The sequence below is a fragment of the Uloborus diversus genome, chromosome 10, assembly GCF_026930045.1.
Source record: "Uloborus diversus isolate 005 chromosome 10, Udiv.v.3.1, whole genome shotgun sequence".
Classification (NCBI taxonomy): Eukaryota; Metazoa; Arthropoda; class Arachnida; order Araneae; family Uloboridae; genus Uloborus; species Uloborus diversus.
Window position 1 is genome coordinate 85,965,449 of NC_072740.1, and position 14,667 is coordinate 85,980,115.

Sequence of the window (14,667 nt, forward strand, 5' to 3'; positions counted from 1 at the left end):
TAAAATACTATGCTTTGCCATCAATCTTTGAGTTGAAACGCACCATTGCTGCGGTCACTCATCTGGTGTGCTAATTCTACATTAGCTACCAGTTTGTTTGGCTCTCTTGGCTCCCTTAAGAGGTTTTTTGCCTCCAGCTCATGTGATTTCTATTCCGTGCTGATGAGTGCTAAAAAGCACGAAACTGCAGTCCTCGGATGGAATAACTGAGCTGGTGGTGTATTTTAAGTATTTCTGCCTTAGCCCTGGCTTAGGGCGGTAACTTACTACAAAATAAAAAAGGTATTTATTATGTAATTTAAACATTATTTTTAATGCAATGTTATCTTTTGCATCAAGTAGGGGGTTTTTTTTTACTAATTTTATTTTAGTTGAACTTTTCCACTCTTTTATTCTAACAAAGTTACAAAATTATTTATTTTACTTATTTTATACATAAACAAGTGGAACTGTCCTAAAAAAGAATAATCACTTACCACCGGGGGTCATTAAACAAATGATGGCTTGACATGGGATATTTATGACGCCCGTGTCAAGCGATCTTCAATTATAAGTTGGTATAGATTTGCATCAGAGTACATCTTAGAACTGGTACAAGTTACTTGAGTAAATTAACTTACCACCGTGGCGTTTTTCGTGACCGCTTTAGATGCATGCACAAATAATATCGCACGACAACTTATCATTTTCGTGAAGCCTTCAATGATAAAGTTGGCGTGAATTTACATTATTTGGATGCATCATACAGCTGTGACTGGTGTGAATTCTTTTTTGAGTTGAAAAAACTTACCACCGTGAACGTTTTTCGCGGCGTATATATCAGAACATGTCACAATCATCTTCAATAAGTTGAATTGGATTTACATTGGAGTTGGGGTGCAACTTATCTGTGACTGAAAGGTGAATTTACTTAAGATATTTAAAAACTTACTACAGTGACGTTTTTCGCTGCATCAGATATATGAGCCCATCTCATGCGATCTTCCATGGTAAGTTGATATGGATTCACATTTGGGTGTATCATAGCTGTATTCACATAGCTGAATGGTTGATTGCTATTGTAAGAACGGGAACTAAGCATTTCAGTCTTCTGTTGCTGTTGTTTCCACTTGCGGCTAAGTAATAATTAGGAACATGTTATTAGCAATTTAATCTCAATGTGTCAACAATTATGCATAATGCTGTATGTCTACAACATAATGTGCTTAGATTTCTAACCTGTCCTTTGTTGCTTTTACAAAATAGAGCTTTTTTTTTCTCTCTCTCTCAAGTTAGAAGTTTTTCTTGAAAACCCATTTTTATTATATTAATTTTGTGAACACACATTGGTGCACTTTATTCTGTTATTTCTTGAAACTCTTTTTGTGCTGATAAGAAAAAATTCTTCAAATTCATTTAGTCCCTCCTAATATTTAACATTATTTTAAATATTTAGTTTTGCATTCGAATTACCATGGATTGTGTGAGTATTCAATACAGGAATAATATGTTGTAGAGTCTAATGCTACATTAGCCAGCCAGCTTCCTTCGAAAAAAGAATTGAATTATCTAAAAAGTTTACCTTTTTTACAGCAACTGATATGAATTGTGTAACGTTGCATATGTTTAGTTTTGAAAATATGTCCCTTAACATGACTCGATGATTGCATGCAATAATAGCTGATATAAAATGAACAAAAATAACTACTTTTGGTTATAAATGTTTAGTTATATAGCTATTAAGAAATAATGATCCGGATATTTTCTGTATGAACTTCGATTAATTTCAATTTTATTAATGTCAAATTATCTCCAATAGCTCAGTTACGCCATAAATTTCAGACTTAAAAACACACTTAATAGCATCGTAGGCTGTATTTAGGGTAAGGTGATTAGATGTTGACATTGGTTGAGCGGGATAGCATTGACCTTGGGGGGGGGGGGGGGTCTTGATTAAAATCTGAGCAATCGAGTACTACAGTATAGTCAGGGTTCGTACGCCCTTGAAAAACCTTGAAAAGTGCTTGAAAAAAAAAGTTTATTTTCAAGTGCTTGAAAACCTTGAAAAAGTTTCTTAGTGCTTAAATTCTCTCAAAAATCAACGAATTGTGCTTAGAAGTTTTAAAAAAGTATTTCACCAATGCAATTTTCTGAACATGTGTTCAGTGCAACATCGCGAAAAATTGCTTCCGTGTTTGGGATTTCAATCCTTTTGCATCTTGTAAACATTTTGATGTTTTTTACAACCGAAAGATATTTTAACATATGGTACCTTAGATTAGTTTATTTTTGTTTGATTTCATTAATCAACAAAGAAATTAATTTGGAAACCATGACAACATTGAACTTACTCGGGTTTCGCGGAAAATTGCTCTTGTGTTTGAAATTTCAATCTTTTTGCATCCTGCAAATATTTAAATATTTTGGCTAATCAAATGTTAGTTTCGCATATGCTACCTTAGATTAGTATATTTTTTGTTTAATTTTAATAAAAAACAAATAAATTTATTTCATGGGAAACATGCCACGTCGAACGAACTCAGACTTTGCGAAAAATTGCTTCTCGTGTTTGAAATTTCAATCTTTTTGCATCTTGCAAATATTTAAATATATTCACTAATCGGATATTATTTTCATATTTGCTACCATAGATTAGCATATTTTATGTTTAATTTCGGTAAAATATAAGTTTATTTTATGGGAAACATGACAACATTAAACTTAATTCGCGAAAATTTGCTTCCCTTGTTTGAGATTTCAATCCTTTTGCATTTTGTAAATATTTTTATATTTTTGGCAATTAGTAGTTATTTTGACACTGCTACATCAGATTAGCTTGTTTTATTTTTTATTTTAATAACTAAAGAGTTAAAGAATTTATTACCTTGGTCTTGTTTAATTATTTGCTTATTTATTTTTGCAATTTTGAATCATTATCTTTACCTAAATTTTGGTCATAACAGATTTTTTTAAAAAAAATTTAAATTTCAGCAGTTGAGCACCTAACAAATTAACTTAAAGTTTGTATTTTAAATATAAAGTTGATTTATGTAATTTTATTTATAAGTACATCATTTTTTTATGTCTGTTAAAATAAATAAGGTGTATAACAGGGGTGGTTGTGTTATGATTATTCACTTGAAATCCAGTAGTGTTCGTTTTTATGCTTTTACGTCCCTATATCTCCAATTTTCCCCTTTTCCTCAAATGTTCAAAATTACTACTTTATTAAGATTGTGGGTACTTGGAGCTTACTGAAAGAGGCTTTAATCAGCAAAGGGGTAGATAGCTTAAGGAGGGTCATTCATCTTCATTTGGATATAATAAATTGACCAGTACCAGCCTAGCTAGGCCCAGTGCCTGTTGCTGGTTATCAACAGGCACTGGGCATGGTATTTCTATGCAGAATATTTTGACTTAATAAACTGTTTTATGAATTGTATGCATAGCAAAAGTTATTGTTGTACATATGTATATTCAAGTAATAGGGGTCTTAGTTTAAAAAATTATCCCCCCCCCCCTCGCCCCATTTTGCTCTGTGAAACTTTCAGGTAATGAACCTGAATATTATTGCCTTTCTAAATTTAAATTCTAATTTCAACAATAACCCATTTTTTCCCAAAATAAAGCTACTTTTGTCATAATATATGTCAACTTCTTGTGAATCTTTTCAATTTCGAAATATGGCTCTATAAATCTGAACTTGCATATTTATTCTCTATTGCAAGTTAATCAATGAAAGCTGAATAGACTCAAGTTTGCATTCAAAGCATTTATCACTGCTTAAGCTGCTTTTGTATATTTTGAGGTGTAGAGACTGGACTGTGGACTTCATAAACTTTTCTTACTTCCTAATTTTTAAATTTACTTGAGGACAGTTGAAATGCCTTATTGGCTGAACAGCTAATAAATACATACGAATAATTGATTTGCATACTTATAAATGATTTGCAAACCTAATATTTTTAGAACTTAATAGTGCAAACTGAAATAACTTTCTGGGTAGTGTTTTTGTCCTAAACGCCCTTATATTGTAATAAACCACTGTATAGATATTGGAAATAAATGTTGAAACGGGGGGGGGGGGGAGTGACTTCAAAAACTCCTCTCTGGCAATGCCATTGAACTTGGGTATTTTAGTTTCTTCCCATAAAAGTTAAAAGCAGTTATGAAAGGTTTTTTTTTTTTTTTTAAGTATTATGGAAAATATACAAACCTTTGACTGCTGCAAGCTTTGAAAAACCTCAAAATTAAACCTCTTGGTATCTGCTTCTCTTAATGACCAAACTTTTCAAACATTTTCAGAAAAACTTTCAACGCAGTAGATCTTTCATCAAAGCGTCTCTCGTTGTAGAAAAAGCAATTTTGTTTCCCTATACTTTTTTGTATTATTGCCTTATTTCTATGTGTTTGTAGTAAATGAAATCTGCATACAATATTTTTAGTACAAATTTATGATATTGCCTTGAAAACAAAATTTTTTACCTTGAAAAGTACTTGAAAAGTGCTTGAATTTTTTTCTGCCTAAAGGGTATGAACCCTGATAGTATTATTTCATTCTTCAGCATATTTTTCATTTAAGATAATATTTTTTTATTATTTTTCTTCTGTTGCTTAAAAAGTCAATAAAGTTTTCCACAAGTATCTTTTAAATTATATCCCACGCATAAAATGGCTTTGAAAGTCTCGACTGTGTGGAACATGGTTCGTTTCAAAATTATGAAATATTTCTGACTATTTGTTCTCTATTGTGATTTTTGCTGATGTCCAACTTCTAATCTTTTCCTTATCAATATAATTTTTAAACAATAATACCTCATCAAAAAGTTCATTTTCGGAAATATCACTGTATGGGAAGTTTGAGCAATATGACCTAGTATTTTTACAGATCATTCCAATTAAATTTTTGTTTCAATGTAATCAAGTATTTTATCCAAAAATCGGATTTTTTCTTTTAAACGACGCGAAACCTTCGACGAATTATTAAAGGTCAGGACTGTCCCACCAAAAACGGAATGTTCGGTCACCTTAATTTAGGGGCTGTCTACAAATGATGTCACAGTTTGAGGGAGGAGGGATTTCGTGAAATTGCGAGTTTATGACAAGATGGAGGGGGAAGGGGTAACAAGAAGTGTGACATCAAGCTTTTTTCATAAGAATACATTAATGAAAAGTATCGTGACATGCAGAGCCTGATTACCGCAGGGTCACGCGGGGCACAGGCCCCTCCTCTTAGATTTCAAGGGGACCCAAAATCCCCTTAATTTATCATTAAAAAAAATAAATGATGATTTCACTTAGCATCTAGAGTAAAAGGATATCATTAATATTTTTGCAAATTCCAAGACAAGAAAAAAATCTCTTATTTGTTGATGAAAATTCCCCTTAAAAATGTAATCTTTTTTGCAAACCCTAAAACCACTCCAAGTTTAGTCTGTATTTAATATTTAAAGTTATATCATGGATAATTTTGGTATTTACTGAACGATTTTAAGTTTTATTTTAGGTTGTATTTATGGTTTACATGCATTTTTGAAATAGTTATCAGTTTCTTTTATATTTTAATATTCAATTTTTAACAACTAAATTTATTTTAATGTTTCTAATTTTAATTTGAACTACTAGGGATGGTTCTTTATTGGTATTTCTTGTGACGTTTAAGAATTATTATGTTACGAACGAAAGATAATATTAATACAAGTTACCATTGTACTAATTGAAAAAAGACTTGAAATATTTTGGAGAACACAATAAGTCCTTAAAACAAAGTTTAAAACGCACCATTAAATATAAAATGTGCAGGACTTATTTCCGGATTAGGAGGAATCCCTTTTTCAATGCAAAAAAAAAAAAGTGCCAATGGATGAAAGGGAAAAGGCATCCAACATAAGTTAATTTGGCTTATGCGAGGCGTCTTTTAATCCATAAGCACTTTTCTTTGTGTTTGATAAGGGGTTATTTGTACCCCCAAAACTCTTGTCGGCAAGTTTTACCGCTATTTTCATTTTGAAAGTTTTTTTTAATGTTTTTGACTTCTTGCATTAAGGTAAATTATTCAATTTTACAACGATAGATGGTTTTAAGTCACATTTCAAAAATATTTCTTTCTTATGCAGAGAAGAAGCTATAGATAGAAGTTAGTATAATCCGAGAATTTGTTGCTCTATAAAAAGTTTGCAAATTACTAATTTTATTTCATAGCGGGACGTAAATGATTTCTACGGGCTGTATTTTTGACTCTTAATGAAATTAGGTAAAAAATCCACCTAAAACAATTTCATGTAAAAGATCAATATTGTGACTCTGGAAAAATTTTCCACACACTTGCATGTAATACATTTTTACAATTCATTCTTGACAAAATTGCTCTTGCTCCCAGTCAATGGTTTTGGTAACCTACTAAAGAGGCAACTTACTTCCAAATACAGAGGCAACCCAAAGTGAGAAGAATTATGATGATTGCAGCAACAGAAGCTCCTAGTGCTACTCCAAGCACTGAAATACACAAATTTACATTTATATTTGCAGTCAACCGTACTACACAGAATAGTGTATATACAGATTCTTTACTTATTTACATTTGGGTAAGCATTTTTTTTTAAATGGAAAAGAAACTTATTGAAATCAGATAGCGTTCACAAAGTTATATTTGTAAATCTGAAAAACGATCTTAATTTTTGGTAATATTAGTATTTTTTATTTTATCTTTCCTAAAACTTCAAGAAGAAAAACAATTTTATTTTAAAATAAATCTAATGAATAGCGTAATTATTATAACTAACACATTATTTGTCTTTTACAGTAATAGGCTAAATGTTATTTTAGACTATTGTATTTCACTTTTGCATATAGAATTTTTCTGAAAAATGAAGCCTAGTAATAAAAATACTAACCTTCTCCATCTATTTCACAGCGTGTTCCAATGTAATTCCCTTGGCATCTGAAATAATATAAGATTCATAAATGTAATAGGCATGCTTAAAGTTTTCTATACCAATGCTCGCAGTATTAGGAACAAGATGGATGAATTGAAAAGCATAGTTATGGATGAGAAGTTGGATGTTATCGGAATTACAGAGACATGGGCTACCGAATCTGATGCAGAGTTATTACATATTGCTGGGTATAATTTGTTCAGACAGGATAGAGTAGGTAAAAGAGGTGGTGGGGTTTTATTTTATGTTAGAGACAATTTTATTTGCAATGAATTGGTCATAAATGATAAGCCTACTGATATTGATATGGTTTGGCTGGAGTTGATGAGCAGTAAGGGCATAAAGCTACGCTTTGGAAACATTTATAGGCCACCTAATTCAAACCAGGGACAAGATGAACAGATGTACCGTATTATTAGTGACATGTCTAGTAAGGGATCCGTTATCATAATGGGGGATTTCAATTTTCCGGGTATTGATTGGAATAATTTTTATCCTGGTAATGGCAAAGAAGAGGAATTTTTAAAAGTAATTGGTGACTGTTTCTTAGATCAAGTTGTAACTCAGGGAACTCGAGAGGAGGCCATTTTGGATCTAGTTTTTTGTGACATAGGTAGTTTTGTTCAGGGGTTGAGTGTAGGGGAGCATATTGGAGATAGTGATCATAACAGCATTAGGTTCCGGGTTAAATTTGAAGTGTGCAAAGATGATAATTTTAGGTTTGTGCCCAATTTCAGAAACACCGATTTTGTTGCACTTAGGCAGAGCTTGAAAGAGGTTTTTTCGTCAGGGTTGGAAAATAGCGACGTAGATCAGCAGTGGACGGAATTTAAGGATAAACTTGCTAAAACCGTTGGGGACTATGTTCCATTTAGGAGAAAAGGTGTTAGTACCAAAATTTGGCCCATGTGGTTCTCCAGGGAGACTAAAGAAGCTCTTAATTATAAGCAAGCCACTTTTCGTAAGTTTAAAGAAACTGGTCAGAGTGCGGAGAGGCTCCAGTATGGTAAGGCAAGGCGAAATTTTAAGTATTTGGTACGGATTCAGAAAAGGGAATTGGAGCAAAGGCTGGCAGATGACATTGATGGGAACCCTAAGAGGTTTTTTGCTTACGCTAATTCCGGGAAAGCTCGAAACAGTCAAATTGGGCCTTTGGTTGATGAGCATGGAAATTTAATCCAAAACGATAGGGATATTGCAAATGTTCTAAATAACTTTTTTTCCAGTGTGTTTAACGATAACTGTATCTCAACAGTTGACACTAACAAGACACAAGCTATTATACAGCTTGAGGATTTTGTATTTTCCAGGGAGGAGGTTTTATTTCATTTGAAAAAGATTAAAGCAACTAAAGCTCCGGGACCAGATAATATTTATCCAAAAATTTTAGTTGAGTGTGCAGAGGAATTAGTGGATGTTATTTTGAATATTTTCAATGCTTCTTATAACTCGGGGACGGTGCCAGAGGACTGGAAGCTGGCTAACATAACGCCACTCTTCAAGAAGGGGTCTAAAGGTATTGCTGGGAATTATAGACCTGTAAGTTTGACTTCGGTGATTTGTAAGATTTTCGAAACTTTGATCAAAATTAAGATCATGATGTTCTTAGAGACTAATAGTCTGTTGACTAGTTTGCAGTATGGTTTCAGGAAAGGTAAATCCTGTACTACTAATTTATTGCATTTCTACGACAAGGTTACCTCAGCTTTAGATAACAAAAAATGTGTGGATGTTGTTTATATTGATTTTCAAAAAGCTTTTGACAAGGTACCGCATGTTGCTCTTCTCAGCAAGTTAGCTGACATTGGAATAGGAGGAAAAACTTTACTTTGGGTTAGAAATTGGCTTACTGGTAGGAAGCAAAGAGTAGTTGTGAGAGGAAATTATTCTAATTGGAGTGATGTTTTAAGTGGGGTTCCTCAGGGATCAGTTTTAGGGCCTCTTTTGTTTATTATATTTATGAATGACATCAATGAAAATATTTCTGGAAGCATGAATTGTTTTGCTGACGATGTAAAAGTTATGGGGATTGTCGAAAATGAAGAACAAGTAAAACAGCTGCAAGAGGATTTAGATCATATTACTAAGTGGGCAGATAAATGGGGTATGGCAGTTAATGTAGGGAAATGTCAAGTGCTACACTTAGGTCTTGGAAATAAGCGTATGAGATATCGTTTACAGGGTTCAGTCATAAATCAGGCAGATAATGTTATGGATCTGGGTGTCTTTATAAATCAGGACTTCAAGTTTAGTCAACAGTGCAGTATTGCTAGTAACAAAGCCAACAAAATGCTTGGGTTCATCAATAGATCTATTTCAAACAAATCTAAGAAAGTTCTTCTGCCTTTATATAGGAGTTTAGTAAGACCTCATTTGGAGTATGCTGTTCAGTTTTGGTCGCCTTATCTGAAGAAAGATATTTTTGTATTGGAAAGGGTTCAAAGAAGGGTAACTAAATTAGTAAGGGGACTCTCAGATTTAGATTATGATACCAGACTTAATAGGCTTAACATGTATAGCCTGGAGCAAAGGAGAGTCAGAGGGGACATGATTCAGTTATTTAAATTTATCAAAATGAAAGATGTAAATGGATTAAATTTTTGCGGGGAAAGCAGGACAAGGGGTCATTGTTTTAAGCTATTTAAATCTCAGGCTAACTTGGAAATCAGGAAAAACTACTACTTTAGCAGGGTCGTGGGCACTTGGAATAGCTTACCGGAAGAGGCGGTAATGAGCAAGGGAGTGGATAGCTTTAAGAGGGCCATTGATCTTCATTGGGGACTAATTAATTGACTAGGACCAGCCTAGCTGGGCCCAGTGCCTGTTGCTGGTCGTCACATTTGTATTTGTATTTTGTATTTGTAAAATTTATTTTCTTTCGAGTCTTTTAACTGAATAAATAAAACTAAATAGCGCAATCTACGTATACTACGATTGAAAAAGTTTAATGATTATATACTCAAGGTTACAAAGTGAAATTTTCAACAAATAAAACGCGTTTGAAACAAAGGAAAACGAAATTCCTGTCGTCCGTTACTGCTCACGCGCTCAATGTACTTAAACACTATCGTTAAAAGTTTCAAGGTTTGAAAACAATCGTTTTTTTTTTTTTTTTTTTTTTGCCTGTTGCATCAGCATCAAACCAATTTTCGGGAACGTAAAATAAGTTCTTAATTTACAAAGTACGCTCAAAATGTTTATTAGCTCTCATTATTCCATCATTAAAAATCGTATTTATGTAACGATATTTCCGAGAAGCATAATTTGTTGATAGCGTTATAACGTAATGGAGAAGTTTTCGCTATTTGAGGGAAATCTATATAAACAATCTACTAGACATCCAAATCGACAATGTTGTCGCTACAGGCATGTAACCAGCATAAAAATTTCTAACCATGAATATGATTACAAGATTTATGGTAAAAATATACGATTTTGAAGTCTATAAATTGTTGCTTGGATATGCATGCAAACAGTAACGGTTCCATTTTACATCTACACGCAATGACCAATTAACTGGAATCAGTTCACAAGAAGGTTATTTTTGATTAGGAAAGAAATAGCATGAGCTAACTTATGTGACCGATCACTTGAACAGCAACATCAGAGAGTACATCAATTTATATAGAATTAATCAAGGGTGCCCACAGGAGAGTGATTTTGCGCAAATTGCCCCCATGAAAAATTTTGGGGGAGGGGGGATTAAACATTTTTTTATTTAAATTTTTTATTGATTTATTTTTAATTTAAGTTATTTATTTTGTTTTATTCTGTTCATATTTTATTTCATTTATTTATTTAGTTTGTGTGTGTGTCATTGGCGTAGCACAGAACTTTTCTAATAAAATAATAATAATGATAATAATAATAATTATAAATAAACAAATAAATAAATAAACAAAGAAATAAAAAATAATTAAATAAACAAAGAAATAAAAAAATAATTAAAGAAGCAAAGAAATAAAAAAAAATAATTAAAAAATAAATAAAATCATATTAAAAAAAATTAAAAGAGAGCTTGAAAATAAAAAATAAACGAGCTGATGTGTGCATCACATGACTTCCTTTTACACCAATTTAATGTTATTCCGAATAATTGGCAATTTTAATGTGAGTCAATAGTTAATTCTCTAAATATCACCATTAGTGGCCAAATGGAAACCAGATTTTTTAAAAAAAATCACCAAGTTGGCGACAAAACTTGGCTACCAAAGGACTGGTGATATATCGCCAAGTGTTTGCCAAATTATAACACCACTTGAGATTGCATCAAAATTAACAATGATTCCTCCCCCCCCAAAAAAAAAGGTGCAAAAGACCCCTTTAGAAACACCCGAGTGCAACCAAAAGGGGAGCTGCACAACTAGACCCCAATAGGAGTCTACGTACCAAATTTCAACTTTCTAGGACATATCGTTCTTCAGTTATGCGACATACATACGCACGTACATACGTACATACAGACGTCACGAGAAAAGTCGTTGTAATTAACTCGGGAATTGTCAAAATGGGTTTTTTAGACGTCTATACGTTCTTAGGTATATATGCACGTGTGGTCAGGTAGAAAAAAAAAAAAAAAAAAAAATATTCATTCGGGGGTGAGCAAAAAAATTAAGGTATATTTTTTTGTGTGAAAATTTTCTCGCGAATACAATACTTCTTTTTTTGTAAAAAGGTAAAGAGGGTTGAGATTTTTTTTTTTTTTGAGGGGGGGGAGGGGTAGTTTGAGCCATAGAACTTGAGGGGGGATGGGCACCCCTACAGAATTAATGATGGCTTCTGTTAGAGCTTGAAATCCAATTTCCCACAGTTGGAACTACTGAATTACTTTGAGTTGGTTGATGCAGATTGACTCACAAAAACTATTTCATTCATACTTGTATTTTCTACGTTTACACGAACTAAATTTATTGTTTTCATTTTCTTACATTTTAGCAAACTTTTACTAGCAGTCTAATAATTGTGTAAATTTACTTACTTGCACTTTTTCTTGTCTGCTTCAACATAACACTGACCATGATAGTTGCAGTAATCATGAGAACATGCTAGAAAGAAATTTAAATCAATATTTTACAGAAACAATCCAACAGAAATAAGTTCAAAATATTTAGAGTTTAAATTATATATTACATACCTGCACATTTTCTTCCGCTTCTTTTATTGTCCTCCACGAAAGGATCCGCATATCCTGGACGACATTTGCAAATGAAGCTTCCAAATACATTAAAACATGCAGCGTCATCCGAACAATCATTCAAATCCAAATCCGAGCATTCATTCACATCTGTCAAAAGCAAAAACACCATTAAACATCTGTAATCATTCTTGGCGAATTTGGCAACAGCAAGTTTTCACAAAAATTTAAGAAATATTTTAGTAGGGGCCGTGGTAGCCTGATCGGTAGGGCATTGGACTCGGGGCCGGAGGGGCTCGGGTTCGATCCCCGCTGGTCGAAGACCCACCGTCGTCATTAAAGGGGACTGGGCGACGTTAAATATGCTCGTGGTCTCAATGTCCTCCAAGTGAAACGATACCTCTGGGGGTGCTAGTACCAGGTAGCTATTAGCTCTTGGACTAGTTCTAAATTCTCATTAACTGTTCGATCCGGTGATGGTGCTGCCATCTATCGGTATATAAAATAATGGAGGCAAGGCACTAGTATGCAGTCCTCGACATAAATACAGTTGTAGTCAGTTGTGACTCTTGAATAGAATAGAATAGAATATTTTAGTAAAAACGATCTACAGAACTTATTGGGGCCTTTTCAAAAGATAAGGGAATCAAACAGAGAAAGTCCAACGCCATGTGTTTGTTTACAGATATACACTGGATACCAAAACGTTAGCTCTCGCACGTACAAGCTTTTATACAAGCTTCCTTGGTCACATTCAGATTTGAAATGGAACGAGATGTGTACCAAATGCACATAATGTCAGTTGAGATAAAAGGAAAAATGGCGCAAATGAAAAGAAAATCTCATACCACCTTTGGGGTATTTTTTGAAATTAATCTTTGGGGGTGAGAGAAGACTAGGTAAGATAGAGAAGAAATTCTGAGAGTTCCACTTGTTTCTAAACCCCCAATTCTATAAGCAATATACCAGACAACCCAGTTATCACACCCAGAGACTGCAGTTTCGTTCTTATTAGAACTCATCAGTCTGAACTTGTGAATAACCGAGCTGGAGGCAGATGTCATCTCATTGAAGCTGAGAATGCCAAAAAACTGGTAAATAAAGTAAATTTACCTTACCAGCGAGCTTCCGCAGCATGATGCGGTTCAACTCGTGAATTGAAGTCAAAGTTTGGGTATTTATAGCAGTGAGTTACCACCCCTAAGCCAGGGCTCATGCTGCGGACAGTCGCTAGTGAGGTAAATTTACTTTATCCACCAGTTAGTTGGCACTCTCAGCTTCAATGAGATGACATCTGCCTCCAGCTCGGTTATTCACTTATCCAAACTGATGAGTTATAATAAGAACGTAACTGCAATCTCAGGATGTGATAACCAGGCTGTCTGGTGTATTGCATGTAGTTCTGCCTTAGCTCTGGCTATGGGCGGTAACTCACTGCTAAATTCTATAGGCGTCGTCATTGTTATAAAGTTTTTTTTTTTTTTTAAGTTCTCTCTTAAAAATGTAAATCTTAAGATCTTACATTTTTCTCCCCAGCAGTTTTACAAATGCGAAGTAACTGATTTCTAGTTTTATTCCTCCTGTGGATACTGTAATCATTTATTTATGAATTTCACCTTCCCAGTTGTTTCTGATGTGTAATTTAGTTGTTTCCATTCACCCCATTAATCCAGTACCCTGGATTAAATGGCAACAACTAAGCTTTCCATTCTTATTTTTTGGAAAATTAAATTTTAATGTAAATTACATTTTTGTGCGTATTTTTCATAAACCTGGGGCATAATTTAATATGTTATGTGATATTTCTTTTTAAATGAATCCTGATAATTTTTCAAGGATTCCGCGAGTCGTATGCGACCTACGAGATAGTGATTTGAATATTGTGAGTGTAGAACTTCTTGAGCTTCTAAATTGATTGTTTGTAGTACGATTATCTGCCTACACCAACCTCACCGGGAAATAAATGGGGTGTTTTCATTTACCCCCTTGTCTCTGGGGTAAAAGAAACACGCTGGGGTAAAAGAATCATAATTTCATTCGCTAGCAAACAATAGATGATATTTGCTTTTAACACAAATCAAACTCATATTTTTTTAAGGAACTGCTGAGGTTGAAGTTAAAGGAGCCAACAAAATAGTGCATGTGCGGGACATAAACAAATAAATATGGTTAACTCCATCAGAAAGTGAATCATGCTATTTCAAAACCGAGTAATTTTAAAGAAACATTTACAGATATTGTCATTATAAGGGCCACGTTTCTGGAATTTAATTGTTATACACTCCTGTTTGTGAAAATTGCAACACCACGAAGGACTTACGCGAGTGAGCTGAAAATTGCAGGAAATGTAAAGTAGGGCATGATATGCAAATGATTAGAATTGCAGATCGGTAGCGCATGCGTATGCTGAGCAGCGCCCTCTGAAAGGCGGATCGAACCGAATATAAATAGACGGCTGTAGCGAGGCGTGTATGATTATCGATGGTTATATGCTAGAGTAAACGTTAACAGAATCTTTACTATGCCTCTTCGACGAAAGAAAGCGAAATGAGCAAATTTCCGAGTTTGAACGGGGCAGAATCGTCGCCCTTCGTGAAGCTGGATTGTCTAATCGTGCAG